General features: G+C 41.7%; 1 long non-coding RNA gene across 1 annotated transcript in view; it reads left to right on the top strand.

Moving 5' to 3' along the window:
* The first annotated feature begins 8062 nt into the window (after positions 1 to 8062).
* The window catches only part of LOC134358175 (uncharacterized), a 94757-nt gene continuing 89022 nt past the window's right edge, over positions 8063 to 13797 (top strand). Inside the window, exon 1 of the long non-coding RNA XR_010020819.1 lies at positions 8063 to 8260. This is a non-coding gene — a long non-coding RNA (uncharacterized LOC134358175). The remainder of the gene's footprint in view (positions 8261 to 13797) is intronic.

Genomic DNA, 13797 nt, shown 5'->3' with positions numbered 1-13797 from the left:
TTTCAGGAATTAAGATCTACAGTTTTCTTATCTCTATGATGTCCTCAACTGACTGTTTCTGGAGTTCAGCATTTTAAGAATATCTCCGTCAGTGGAAATATCTTTGTACCAATATAATGTAAGAATAATATCTGAAGAAAAAGTTTTGTTCCTAATATTCCCTGGATTTGTTTACTTTCACCTATTGCCTTGTATTCTTGCCAGTTGTGTAATTTGCCATATAGGCTCCATTCCTTACCGAACCACCGGTGAGGCTTCCTCTACTCCCTCTGCTGAAGGCTTTCCCTGCATCCTGAGTAGCCCCATTGGGTATATAAGTTCTCAACTGTCCTTCAAAAAGGAATGGAACAAACTAAAAAAAGCTTCTCTGAATGTTTTCTGTTCAAGACTTCTATTTCAATCCTGCTTCAACTACCTCTAACATCGGACCTAAAACATTCCTGGCACTATTCTAACTCTGAGCAAATTCTCATCCAGCCATCGTTCCCTGCACTTAGCAATCTTCTTGGGCTTCCACTTCCTGGATGCCTCAGTTATAATGTTTTCAGTTTTGCTTTTTAAAGCCTTTTCTGTTTTTTCCTCTCCCTGTCTCTGGGTCATTCTCAAACTTCAGGAGGTCAGTGCCCCTCCGGTTCTGGATTCATGTGGAACTCACCCTGATTTTTTGAGTCCTTATCTTGGCTCCCATAAAAAGTTCAAAGTACCATTTAAATTCAAAGTATGTTTATATCATCATATACCACCTTGAGATTCATGCTGTCTCCCTTTGTTGTGCGGGGGGGGGGTGAGTATCACTTCACAAATTCGACCAAATTGGTAGAAACTATAACCAAAATTCAGCTGACCCCAGAGGAAATAATGGTCATTTTCAATGTGTTCTCTCTATCCATGAGAATTCCCATTAAGGATGGCTTGGTCTTCCTGTGGTCAAGGTTTGACCTTTTTGAACACACTCTTACATCAGCATACTTCCTCAATAAGGGGAACTACTATGAACAGACAGATAGAGTGGCCATGGAATTGCCTTTGTCACCGGATATTGCTAATTTCTACATGGAGGACTTTGAGGAGAGGGCTCTGAGTTTATTGTCATTATGCCTTAAATGCTTCTTCAGATACGTTGATGACACCTTTGTAGTGTGGCCTCATGGACTCCAGGCACCCCAACAGTTCCATTACCATCTGAATAGTATGCAGGTTTCCCCCGCCATCTGAAGGTAGAGCGTTCCTATGAAACGGTTCATAAGCCAAAATGTCGTAAAGCGAAGAAGCAATTACCATTTATTTGTATGGGAAAATTTTGTGAGCGTTCGCAGACCCAAAAATAACCTACCAAATCATGCCAAATAACACATAAAACCTGAAATAACAGTAACATATAGTAAAAGCAGGAATGATATGATAAATACACAGCCTATATAAAGTAGAAATACTTTTCCACAATCATTACTGAACTGTTCTCCGGAGTGAAAATCTCATGCAAGCGCCGTCGGCAGAAAATCTCACGCAAGCGCTGTTGGCAAAAACACGGCGCAAGCGCTCTCCAGTAACTTTTAAGCTATGGAGCTGCCGATTTCCGATTGCGTCGTCTCTGATCTGTCCAACAATTACGTGTTGGGCGGCACCTAATCAATTAGCATGTTTATTTCGGCTTTTTTCTTAAAGATGTGCTGTGTGCCTCCCGGCTACCGCTGCATTCTCCGCGAATCAGTATCTGTCCGCGGCCTGAGTGTTGGGGTGGTGGGACAGTGAGGTGTCATCTCGTCGTCTGTTTCCATTAGAGCAGGCAGCTCATCTTCTCCTATGACTACCCACCTCGATGTCGAAGGTTGAGGTTCGTCGTCTGCTGTGGCTGATGTGGAAGGCTTGCTTGACTGCTGAGCCTCGTGCATTTTTCTATCATACAGTTCTTTGTAAGGATTCAAACCATCTTGCAAATATCCTCTAAACCTACGTACCCTTTCAAAATTAAAGTCGTACTTTATCATTGCAGCGAAAATCTCACGTAGTTGCTTCAAGTTCAGTTCGCTACTGCATTCGGTTTCGATTGTTATCCTTTCTTCTTCCAATTGCATCAGCTCTTCATTTATCAGTTCTTGGTCATGAGATGCCAAAACCTCTTTAACAACATGTTCATCAGCTTCGACAAGCCAAACTCACTTAGTCCTTACTTCATTCACCACGATCGAAACGCCTAATTATGTCTAGTTTTAAGCCAAGTGTAACACCCTTACGTGCTCTTTTAGGCTTTTCCGATACCATAGAACTCATCTTTCAAACGGCTGCTCACAGGCACGTGATTAAGCAATGCCGGCGAGAATTCCGTTCCGAATCCGGGGGAGAGCGGCTGCTCGGCGCACGCGCTGCCTTTTATCGCGCGCTGATTTTTTCACGTGCTGCTTTTTTTTCATAACAGTGAAAACACCTTCTGAAAGCGAAAACAGGGAACTAATGTAGGTCTTTCGTAACAGTGAGGTTTCATAAAGCAAACGTTCGAAAAGCGGGGGACACCTGTACATCTAAACATTCAACTTACGATGGAGATGGAGAAGAATGGTTGCCTCCCGTTCTTGGACATTGTAACATGACAGAAACTGGACAGTAGTCTCAGACATGGTGTCTATTGGAAACCTGCTCACACGGATTTATACCTCATCAATAACATCCACCATCACACCTCCCAAGGTGGAGCAGCTCTTTACTTTGATTAACTGTGCAAAAACTACTTTGGACTTGGAAAGTCTCCACGAGGAAATACGATGATTAAGCATGACTTTCCTACAGAATGGCTACAAGGTGAAGGAAATCAATGGTATTGTTAAAAGGGCTGTTGAAAAAGCCAGGAAACCTAACAATGAGGAACCCTTCGCTACCGCCTGTCTTCTCCATATTTTCACAGTTTCCAGAAGAATTGCCAAGATCCTGAAGAAATATTGGGTTAAAAACATCCACAAACCTGTCAGGAAGCTCAAATCATAGCTTATGCAGATCAAAGAAGATCTGGGACTCAGGATACATAGAAACATAGAAAATAGGTGCAGGAGTAGGCCATTCGGCCCTTCGAGCCTGCACCGCCATTTATTATGATCATGGCTGATCATCCAACTCAGAACCCTGCCCCAGCCTTCCCTCCATACCCCCTGACCCCTGTAGCCACAAGGGCCATATCTAACTCCCTCTTAAACATAGCCAATGAACTGGCCTCAACAGTTTCCTGTGGCAGAGAATTCCACAGATTCACCACTCTCTGTGTGAAGAAGTTTTTCCTAATCTCGGTCCTAAAAGGCTTCCCCTCTATCCTCAAACTGTGACCCCTCGTTCTGGACTTCCCCAACATCGGGAACAATCTTCCTGCATCTAGCCTGTCCAATCCCTTTAGGATCTTATACGTTTCAATCAGATCCCCCCTCAATCTTCTAAATTCCAACGAGTACAAGCCCAGTTCATCCAGTCTTTCTTCATATGAAAGTCCTGCCATCCCAGGAATCAATCTGGTGAACCTTCTTTGTACTCCCTCTATGGCAAAGATGTCTTTCCTCAGATTAGGGGACCAAAACTGCACACAATACTCCAGGTGTGGTCTCACCAAGGCCTTGTACAACTGCAGTAGTACCTCCCTGCTCCTGTACTCGAATCCTCTCACTATAAATGCCAGCATACCATTCGCCTTTTTCACCACCTGCTGTACCTGCATGCCCACTTTCAATGACTGGTGTATAATGACACCCAGGTCTCGTTGCACCTCCCCTTTTCCTAATCGGCCACCATTCAGATAACAATCTGTTTTCCTATTTTTGCCACCAAAGTGGATAACTTCACATTTATCCACAATACCTGAGGTATTTGGGATTCCCTGTGAATGCGGAGCAGCGTACATTGGCCAGACGAGACACATGGTGGAAACCGCATCCTTGAGCACAGGACATGTATCTGTTTGAGTTACCCGGAGAAATCGGCCGTAGTAGAAGATTGCATTCACAATGGCCGTAGGATTAACTTCAATGATATGAAATGACTGTCCCATGCCAATGGCTTTTGGGGTAGCCTGGAGAAGGAAGCCATTGAAATAAAACTAGAAGGAAATAATTTTAACAAAGACGATTTCTCGATCTAAGTAAGAACTGGAGTTTGATTGTAAACAAAATGGGACAGCAGAAACCTGATTGGACGAGGACTAACCAATCAGGAGGGACAGATGATGGGGTTATAAATACCACCGGACTAGACATGCCCAGGCATCATCCCTGATGTAGATGGCAGAGTTTGTCATCAAAATGTTGGTTAAAATCGATACCTGTACCCGGCTGGAAACCCGAGAAGAGTTAATTTTGTTACCTTGAGATTCATTTTTTTTAATAGAACATAGAATAGTACAGCACAGTACAGGCCCTTCGGCCCACAGTGTTGTGCCGACCCTCAAACCCTGCCTCCCATATAAGCCCCCACCTTTCTTGAAGCATTTACAGGAAAATAAAGAAATACAATAGAATTTATGAAAAACTATTAATAACCATGACTACAAACAACCAATGTGCAAAAGAAGACAAATCATGCAAAATAATAAGAAAGGTAAATAAATAATACTAAGTTGTAAAGTCCTTGAAAGTGAGTCCATTCAGCATTGAGGTGAGTGTTTATCCATACTGGCTCAGGAGCCTGAGGGTAATAACTGTTCCTGAACCTACTGGTATGTAACCTAAGGCTCCTGGACCTCCTGCCCAATGTTACATTCTCTGGATTTATTTGTTTCCTGTTTGTTTAGATGGTTTCAAGACACTAAACTCTGAAAACTCCCTAGGACTCCTGTGCTCCCCTGCTACTCTACTTCCTACCTCTCTATCCAAGTTAATGGGTTCCCTGTCCCCAGGAACCCATTCTTGCTTTGCATCAAGTTTTGTTATTTTTGAATTGCTGCTTCCCCTTTTCTGGAACAAGTTCTGTCTCAGCCATAAATTTAGAAATTGTAGCTTGATTATTAAATCAAAGTACTGGCTATTAGATCAAAAGGAGCATTGATCCGGGAAACACCACTTTCCATCTTCCATCAGTTCAAAACAACCATTCACCAACTATTCGCCAACTTGTGATCTGTAACTGGGCTAACTTTATATTAATATCCCATTTATACCGTATGCTTCAACTTTGCTGTCAAGCCTGTCGGGTGTCATGAAATATGTTGCTCTGTGAGGGTAGTAAGCAAGACATAAAAATTACAACAAATTAACATAAATAAATGAACAAATAACAAACAAACAAACAAGTAAATAAATAATGCTAAAGAGGTAGTGCTCATTAGTTCATAGTCCTTTCAAAAACCTGATGGCAGAGGGGAATGAGCTGTTCCTAAAACACTGAGTGCGGTTTGTCAAACTCTTGCACCCCTTCCTTGTTGGTAGTAATTAGGAAAGCCCCGAATGGCGAGGATCCTTAATGATGGATGCTGCCTTCTTGAAGCACCACATTTTGATGATGTCCTTCGTGGTGGTGTGGCTTGTGCCCATGATGACTATTAATCCTATCCCAGATCGATGTTTTGAAAAACTTTCCCACTACTGAGATTAAACTCATTAACCACACAGACGTGAAAGCACAGAGGAACATCTGGAGAAATTTCTGAAATGCAGGTTCGCTGCTGTTGTTACTGTGCGATCGAGAATCTTCCGGAGGGAAGGCCTCAAAATCCCCGGCTTTGCCTGCTGTTGGGCGACTGAGATTGAGGTCGAATCGTTCGGATAGAGATTGTACTCGGTACTCGGTGTCGGAGAGCTGTTCGGAGGCTTAAAGTTTTTGGACAACTCAGAGTTGGACTGTGGTCGGGCATGGCAGGGAGAATTTTTCTTCCTTCTCCTGTCTGCGTGAGATGTGGGACATTTGAGAGACTTTGAACTTTTTACTGTGCTCATGGACTGTTCTTCATCAAGTTATGGTATTGTTGCACTGTTGTAACTATATATTATAATTATGTGGTTTTGTCAGTTTTTTCAGTCGTGGTCTGTCCTGTGTTTTGTGATATCACACCGGAGGAAATATTGCATCATTTCTTAATGCATGCATTACTAAATGACAATAAAAGAGGACTGCGTGTCTTCATAATCTAACCTGGAGTAGCTGGCTAATCTTTATTGGCTGCTTTGAATGATGATTGAAAGATGATGGCATGTGACCATTTTCTCCTGAACTTCCATCAAGATCTTACGCTGCCTCCCTCCTGGTCACAGAACCCTACAGTATGGAACCAAGTCATTTGGTCCATCATGTTCACAGTGACCAGAGGGTACTCAAACATTTTAATCCCATCTTCCAGCACTTAGCCTATACCCTTCTATGCTGAATGATTCAACCTCCTTTTTCCCAGAGCGGTGATGGCCAGTACTGGAGGACATCAGTTTAAGGTATGTGGAGGAAAGTCAGAAGTAGGATTTTTACACCAAGAGTGGTAGATGCCTGGTATACACAGCTGGAGGTGGTGGTAGTGGCTAATACAATAGGGACATTTAACAGTGTCCTCCACTCCAGGGAAAACAGACCTAGCCTCTCCAGTCCCTCCTCATAATGTTTTATCCCATTATAGATATTAACCAGTGCCTAATTAACCTATCAACCTGCACAGCAGTTACCTGGAGAAAACCCACACTGTCATAGGGAGAACGTGCAAACTCCACGCAGACTGCACTGGCGGTCAGAATTGAAGCTGTGTTACAGGAACAGCTCATGCTGCTATGGCTATCTGTTACATTCCATTTAATATTATTTCCTCCCCTCCCATCTCTCCTTGCTTCAGATATAAGATCTGTTACACTTCTGAGTTTGGAGACACAAGATGCTGGAATCTGGAAGAACTCAATGGGTCAGGCAGCATCTATGTCCCGGAAGGTCCAATTTGTCTCTGAGTGTGTCCAGTTTTAATGAAAGCTCACCCAACTTGAACGATCAATTGTTTCCTCTTTGAAATGATGCTGCCAGAACTTGCTGTGACTTTATCTGTCCCCATACCTAAATTATATATTACATTAATATTACCAAGTCCATCCTTTGCCGTTGGGTGCATGGTAATGCAGTCGTTAGTATGAGGTTATTTCAGTTTGGGGCATTGGAGGTCAATTCTAGCACCATCTATAAGGAGTTTGTACGTTCTCCTGATGAATTGCATGGCTTTCCTCCCAATGCTCCGGTTTCTTCCCACAATCCAGACATGCTGGATTAGTAGGTTAATCAGTCATTGTAAATTGTCCTGTGATTAGGCTGGTGTTAAATAGGTTGGTTGCAGGGCCGGAAAGTCCTGTTCTGTGTTGTATCTCTAAATCATATACCCACTGTCCATCCCAGTGAGTGAACACAGAGCTTCCGGCTTTTATATTCCCTTGTGCCGCTTAACTCCCTTCTGTTCCAAGTTGATGCATGTTTCATTCTCCCCATTTCTCCCTCACTGACAAATAAATCCTGTGTTTAAACATGAAGATTTGTGAGTATCAGCAGACCGGGTTTAATACTAACAAATGGGAACATTGATTCAGACAGTGTGTTTGTAGCCTGCACGATATATAAATGGTCCACAGGGACAAAAGGTTAGAAATTTCAGCTGAATTTACATTCAACATGATGGGAACGGTCACATTAAAGACCTGTACTCTATTATAGCATTCCACGTACAATCTGCAGAAAGGAACTGGTTCATTTAGTATTGAAATCTTCAGAAAAAGTGTCATCCTGGTTATTCCTGGAACGCAGTGTCTGTCTGGCGCTATGGTGGGTGTTAATTAACTCCTATTTGTAGCAGTGATCATTAGCTTCCATGATCATTTTCAACGGGAGCTTTTGATCAAAATTCTCATTGATTTTCCTGGGAAATGTGTTGCGATGAAATGAGTGCAGGAGTCCAGTCACTGAGAGTGTGACAGTAACAAATTTTTAATGCTCCAGATTGGCAGAAACAACAAAAATAAAAATCAATACAAAAGAACTTCAAGCCAGACAAATAACCTTGTAACATCTGAACTGTTCCTCTTTGTGCACTCTCGGCTAGTGATTGCTCATTAGTTACTATTTGGATCTAGTTATCAGCCATGGTTTGGTAGGAACCGTGCTCACTCAAAATTTAAGCTCTGCTTTGTAGACTTTTATTTATGTAGTTAATCAGTGGTGTGCCAAGCAGAGGGTAAACTGATAAAAGTAATGCCTTTTGGAAGAGACGCTAACCTGAGATGCTGCCAGCCCTCTCAGAGGACGTAAAGTTCCCATGGAGCTATTCCACGAGAAACAGGTGAGTTTTCCCTGACATTACCTACTTATCATATCAGCAGTTTCACTTAAACAAACTATTGTGGAATCTTGATGTTCACCAATTGATTTCTGTGTTCCTATATTAAGACAGTGACAAAATTTCAAAACACTGTTTTTTAGTTGTTAAAGACTTTTGCAAGAACTGAAGGTGTAAACATCATCATAGAAACACAAGACATACAGTAAAAACAAATAATTTTCTGTTTATTTAGAGCCTTGGGGATATGCCAATCTACAAACAGCATTTCATCTTTTACCCACCTTAGGAAATGCGATCAGGTTTCAAGATTCTACTTGATCAAAGGACATGCTGTCCCACCTTAGAAGCAGAATAATTCAGCTTGCTAGGTTATGCTAATAATTACCTTGCTATGCATGATGATATACATACTCCTCTAAAATTCTATATATTTATAACTGCATATGTGTGTTTTAAATGTGTCTGTCTTTCAGCTTTTTCTTCCTCTCAGTCTCCTTTGGCTTTCTGTGCTCTTTAATAATTCACTCAGTTTAATTCTAGTCTCTCCTTCCCACATGCAAAGTATCCTCCCAGGATAGCATAATCCCATTCATTACCTCACTCCTTGTCTGATATTTAATAGGACAAAGTGGGAAGTGATGAGTGGGATTAAACTGTATGTAATAAGTATATTTTAACCTTTGCTGCATATTATCCCACCCAGTGTAATCCCACTCATTACCTCACTTCTGGTCCTTTTCCATACACAAGCCAATTTCCTCATTTCCAACACCCTTTGATATCCCATTCTCCTGTAACATGAATTGAATAAATCATTGGTATATGCACTGTAACATAAAACACTACAAAATAGAGCATATTTGTATCCAGGATTGAGACCAGTGCCCTGAGGGTTAATGACTTCTGGCTATATCTCAACTGCAGGGTTTGACTGCCCTTGATATGCCCTCCAAGTGACTGAGATTGTTAAATGTCAAAGTCACCGGCAGCATTGATTTCATTCTCTCTGCTGCTCTAACACCTCCATCCATCTTGCTAGGGCACTTGCTTCACCTTTCTGTCTCGGAGTGGGACACCGAGCGCCCTTGCACTTTCTCACCACATTGCATGCGGGAGGCACCAAAGGACACAGGCCCTGATTGAGATTGGACACCAGAGTGGGAAGACAGTGAAAAATGGCCCTGTAAAAGGCAGCAGAAGCGAAGCGTGAACTGAGGGAGGGAGAGAGAGAGAGGAGAGCAGCCAGAGAGCTGGCCTCGCTCCTGATACTTCCTCATCTTCCACAGCTGCCAGAATGAAGATATTCACAGTGAGTCTTCACCTGGGAAATAAATCGAATCAGGCTTTTTGTTTGACAGACTGATTAGCTGTCTCGGACTTATCTGTGAGGACAGTTAATTGTGTGAAATCAAGAGTGTTTATCAATGTCCTTGACGGGAAGTTTGTCTTTTCTGTTTTCAAAAAAAACCCAATGGAAATGTTTTTCAAACAGAACTTGATTGTTTTCTTATCTTAAATCCAGATAGTAGGAGAACAGCTGACTGAGTGTCAGAATTGGTCTGGGATCTGAGAGTTGCTATTTAAATCTCCCCTAAGCGTCATCACAGTCTTCCAATGGGAAAAGCAGCAAGGATCAGGGTTGCATAGCTACACTTTGCTGCTTTTGAAATATTTGTGCTTTTGTTTACTTGTACACTGCAGTCGAAAATCCATTGCAAAGCAAAGCACAAAATTTTACTGTGTGTTTATAGAGACATAGAGCACAACAACTCAGAGAGAGGCCCTTTGGCTGATACAGTCTGTGCTGAACTCTTGTTATGCCCCATCCCATCAACCCACAGCTGGGCCATAGAACTTCATACCCCTCCCATCCATGTACTTATCCAAACTTCAAAGGTTCATTTAATATCAGAGAATGCATACAGTATACAGTCTCAAATTTGTACTCTTCACAGTCATCCTCTTAATGATTGCAATCAAACTTTTGTCAGTCTTTATGTATACTTTTTAATATATTCGATTGTATTTCTTTATTTTCCTGTAAATACCTGCAAGAAAATGAATCTCAAGGTAGTATGTGGTGACATGTACACACTTTAATATTCAATTTACTTTGACTTTGACCATTTCTGCTGGCACTTGTTCCACGTTTGCACCACCCTGTGAGTGAAGAAGATCCCCCTCAGGAAATACTTCACCTTTCACCCTTAACTTTTGACGTCCAGTTCTAGTCTCTTCCAACCTCAGTGGAAAAGCCTGCTTGCATTTACGGTATACATATGCCTCCTAATTGTGGATACCTAAAGTTACGGAATGGATGGATACCAACACACCAGAGCAGATTGTGGAGTGGTTGAGGGGAAAGATGTTGTTAAGCTTACATACAAAGACAGGAATCGAAAGGTTGAGGATGGTGGGATCAGTGTTCTGAGTTGTGTATATTTCCATGCAAGAAGTGTTGCAGGAAAGATGGGTGAGCTTAGGGCATGGATCACCACGTGGAATTATGACATTGTAGACATTAGTGAGACTTGTGGCAGGAGCAGAAGGACTGACAGCTTAATGCTCTGGAGTTTCGTTCATTTAGATGTGATAGAGCAAGAGAAATTAAAGGAGGAGAGGTGGCATTACTAGTCAGGGAAAATGTCATGGCAGTGCTCAGACAGGACAGACTGGAGAGCTCGTCACCTGAGGCGATATAGGTGGAACTGATGAATAAGAAAGGGATGACCAAATGAATGAGATTATATTATAGACCACACAATAGGCAGTGAATTTAGAGGAGCAAATTTGTGGAGAGTTTGCAGACTGTTGCAAGAAACATAAAATTGTGATAGTAGGTGATATTAACTTTCCTCATATTGATTAGGACTCCCACTTTATAAAAGGGCTGGATGGGATAGAGTTTGTCAAACGGGTTCAGGAAAGTGTTCTTAACCAATACATAGAAATCCCAAATAGAGGGAGTGTGGTACAAAATCTCCTATTCGGGAATGAGACAGGGCAGGTGGCAGAATTTTATGTAGGGGGACTCTTTGCATCTAGTGATCATAATGCCATTAGTTTAAATATAATTATGGAGAAGGTCCAGAGGTTGAGATTCAAATTTGGAGAAAGGCCAGTTTTGCTGGTATCAGGAAGGATCAGAAGTGTGGATTGGGACAGGATGTTTTCAAGCAAAGGTGTGCTTGGTAAGTAGGAGGTCTTCAAAAGTAAAATTTTGAGAGTACAGAGTTTGTATGTTCCTGTCAGAATGAAAGGCAAGGATAGCAGTTTTAGGAAAACTTGGTTTTCAAGAGATATTGAGGCCCTGGTTAAGAAGAAGAAGAAGAAGAAGGTATATAGTAAAATAGGGATATGAAGAAATGAACAAATGAGGTACTTGAGGAGTATAATAAATGCAGGACAACACTTAAGAAGGAAATAAGGAGGGCAAAAGACAGCATAAAAGTTGCTCTAGCAGACAAAATGAAGGAGAATCCCAAGAATTTGCATTAATATTTTAAGAACAAAAGGACTGCAGGAGACAAAGTTAGCCCTCTTGAAGATCAGATTGGTTATTTATGCAGGGAGCCAAGTGAGGCAGGAGAGATCTTAAATGGATTTTTTGCATTTGTATTGACTTGGCAGATGGATGCAGAGTCTATTGAAATGAAGCAAAGCATCAGTGAAGTTATGGACCATATAGAGATTAAAGAGGAGGAGGTATTTGCAGTGTTAATTGTAGAGACTGTAGCAGAGTTATTGAAAATGTCCTTAACAACAGGTGAGGTGCCAGAGGATTGGCTGATAGCTAATGTTGATCTGTTGTAAAAGAAAGATTCAAAGAATAAGCCAGGAAATTATAGGCTGGTGATTCTTACATCGGCAGTGGGTAAATTATTGAAAGGTATTCTAAAGAACTGGATATATAAGTATTTGGATGGTCAACACGGCATTATTCATGGTAGGTTGTGCCTAACAAATCTTACAGAGCATTCTGAAGTTACAAGGAAAGTTGATGAAGGCAAGGCAGTGGATGTTGTCTACATGGACTTTAGCAAGCCCTTTGACAAGGTCACACATGGGAGGTTGATCAAGAAGGTTCAATCGCTTGACATTCAAGATGAGGTAGTAAATTGGTTTAGACATTGGCATTGTGGGAGAAGCCAGGGAGTGGTAGTAGCTGGTTGCATCTCTGACTGGAGACCTGTGACTAGTGGAGTGCTGCAGGGATCAGTGCTGGGTCCAGTGTTGTTTGCCATATACTGTATATCAACAATCTGGATAATAATGTGATAAACTGGATCAGCAAATTTATGGACGACATCACGTTTGTGGGCATAGCGAGGAACGTTATCAAAACCTGCATCTGGAAAAAATGGCAGATAGCAATTTATGCAGACAAATGTGAAGTGTTACACTTTGGGAGGAGAAACCAGGGTAGACTTACAGTGACAGTAGGGCACTGAGGAGTACGGAAAAACAGAGGGTTCTGGGAATAAATTCATTGAAAGTTGAATCATATGTAAGTAGATAGGGTTTTAAAGAGAGATTTGGTACATTAGACGGTGCATATGGAAGAATAAGAGGTTGAGGAGAGATGTTGGTTTTGCAGAACTAGTATTCAACTAAAAATCTGAAGATTTCTTTTTGCCACATTTCAAAGCAATTTAAATACAGTGTCAGATAGCAGGCATGATAGCCTCATATACACAAGAGTGCACATGCGAAGATGTTTAAAATATTGCAACTTAAAGAAAAGAAACTCTGTTCCTAAAACAGCCAGAGGAAAGTTTACTGTTCAGTGGCCCTCAGCTTAACATCTGATCAGAGAACAGCACTGCATGCCCTCAAGTCCTGTGGTGGAGTGTCAGTGGGGGATGAACTAGAAGCAGGAGTCTTTTTGGTTCTTCTCTTCTGCTCCACCATTCAATGACCTTTGCTAATCTTTTACCTCAGAGGCTCGTTCATACACAATCTCCAAATCCCTTCATTCCCCTAACAGGTAAAAGTTATCAATCTCTGCTTTACGTATGTTCAGTGACTGAGCCTCCACAGCCTTCCGATATAGAGAAGACCAAAGATTCAGCATGTCCTGAGGAAAGAAAGGCTTTTCTCATTTCAGTGTGGAATGGCCAAACCTTTATTTTCAAACTGTGATCTAGACACCCAGCTAAGGGAAAGATCATCTCTGTGTCACTTCTGTTGTCCTTACTAAACTATACATTATGTTTTAATGAGATTGAGAGAGTGAACACTTATCTAAAGGTAGACCATTAGACATTGGAGCAGAATATGGCCATTCAGCCCATTGAGTCTGCTTTGCTATTCCATCATATACTGATTTATTATCCTTCTCAATCTCATTCTTCTGCCTTCTCCCCATAACCATTGATACCTCTACTAAGGACATAAATAATCTTCCAGAAATAGTAGGGGACAGAGTGTCCAGTGAGATGGAGGAACTGAGCGAAATACATGTTAGTAGGGAAGTGGTGTTAGGTAAATTGAGGGGATTAAAGGCAGATAAATCCGCAGGGCCAGATGGTTTGCAT

This window comes from Mobula hypostoma, chromosome 18, assembly GCF_963921235.1.
Source record: "Mobula hypostoma chromosome 18, sMobHyp1.1, whole genome shotgun sequence".
Taxonomy (NCBI): domain Eukaryota; kingdom Metazoa; phylum Chordata; class Chondrichthyes; order Myliobatiformes; family Myliobatidae; genus Mobula; species Mobula hypostoma.
Note: the sequence above shows the minus strand (reverse complement) of the source record. Positions and strands in the feature narration are given on the sequence as shown.